Source organism: Brassica oleracea, unplaced genomic scaffold (assembly GCF_000695525.1).
Source record: "Brassica oleracea var. oleracea cultivar TO1000 unplaced genomic scaffold, BOL UnpScaffold01065, whole genome shotgun sequence".
In the NCBI taxonomy this organism is placed as follows: domain Eukaryota; kingdom Viridiplantae; phylum Streptophyta; class Magnoliopsida; order Brassicales; family Brassicaceae; genus Brassica; species Brassica oleracea.
In genome coordinates, this window is record NW_013617634.1 from 26,050 (window position 1) to 27,782 (window position 1,733).

Below are 1,733 nucleotides of genomic sequence, written 5' to 3' on the forward strand. Positions count from 1 at the left end.
GAACGTACATGGTATTGCAATTCACGCGCAAATCCCTCGCAAATTTGTAACGGATTTGCGACGAGAGTTTCTACCGCAAATTCGCAATGGTTTTACGTGAGGTTGCGGAAAAGTCTCGCAAATTGGTCGCAATTTTGCGAGAAAATTATTTTGACGCAAATTTTCGAGGGTTTTTTTTTCGTCGCAATGCGCTTGTAGATCCGTTGCAAATTTGCGAGGAATTGTTTCCCTCGAAAATTTTCCTTGCAACAAACATGTTTTCTTGTAGTGTTTTGTTAACCTCCAAACTGCTCAGATTACGCAGAGAGCAAAGGTCCAAGACCTTGTCTACAACTCCATTATCTTCTTCTTGCTTAGTAAAAGGACAACCCAAGAAGTCGGCTAGTCTCTTGATCTGATCACGTGGCTCTGTTTTCATTTCCTCCTACCTCATGAAAAGGACATGCTTGGGGTCTTCCAAGCTTCTTCTCCAGTAGCACAAGAGATATTCCCAAAAAGGTCCATAATAGATAGTTCCATTGCAGAACTCTTGAAACATAGACTCGAGAATGCTTTTGGTTGGTTGTATTTTAAGAAAAGCAATGGCAAAAAAACCAACTTGAGATCAATGTGTCCTTCACGTTCCTACACACATACACAATCTTGCAAGGAAAGTGTCTGAGGTTTTCTTGCATCGCGTGAAGTCGCATGTGAGTCGAGAATAGCCTTGGAGTTGCTGAGAACTTGTCTAGGTTAGGACTTGAGCTTTCGTGATAAACTTTGATCTCCAGAGCTGGCACAATTCCGTGAGGATTCTCATATAGTAGAAGATGATCAACATCAGAAGAAGGATGGTTCTTTGATCTCTCCGGGAGGGTGACTGTGAGTGCCTTGAGCCAAGTAGTACCTGATTTCGGGTAAGAAGCCAGGATTATATCGGTGGCTTGTGGTTGAAAACCACTCTGGAAATTAAGAACGCCTTGGAGGGTGTTGTAATAATACCAACATCCTTGATATTTACAAAGCTTGTGTCCTTGGGAATCTGTGTGTGAAGGAAGAGAAGAGATCAACGTCAGTTTAAGATAATGATAACTTTATTATCAATCTTTATCAACTTAGAAAACGTTGTATAAATACTGAGCTATTGCTATCATAATAAACAACTAGATCTCCACCTCCGCAACCGCGCGGGTTTTTGTTTTCATTTATTTTTATATAAACATTTTGTTTTCGATTCTAAATTGGTATATATTATAATATATATGTGTCTATCAATTTTTAAAACATAATAACTATACGGTATATTTTTTCATTGAATAGATTGTTTTAAATTTTCTCATCTATTTGTATCTTCTTCTATATATATATATTTTCAGATTATTATTTCATCATTAAAATCGTAACTATATATATATAGATTAGTAAAATATTGTTTAATTGTCATATTCAAAAATATTGTAACATTTAACAAATTTTGAAAGTTTTTAAAAAGTTAAACTTTTCACTTCATAGATTTATATTATCGAGTAAATAATTAAACATTTAGTTTTTGTTTAATTTTTAAAATAAACTATATAGTTAATTTGTTTTCATTGGTTTAAGGTAGTAAAGATTAATCATTATTAGATAATATGATTTTTGTTATTAAATTTTTTTTTTATAATTTTAATTGTTAATATCGACAAATATTTAAATAATTAACATATGGAAGGTATAGTATTACAACAGTAAATTATATATATTTAATTTATAAT

At 33.0% G+C, this 1,733-nt stretch overlaps 1 pseudogene; it reads right to left on the reverse strand.

Annotated features, from left to right (window-relative positions):
• LOC106320786 overlaps window positions 1-1,133 on the reverse strand; it is a 3,632-nt pseudogene extending 2,499 nt beyond the window's left edge.
• Window positions 1,134-1,733: the final 600 nt, after the last annotated feature.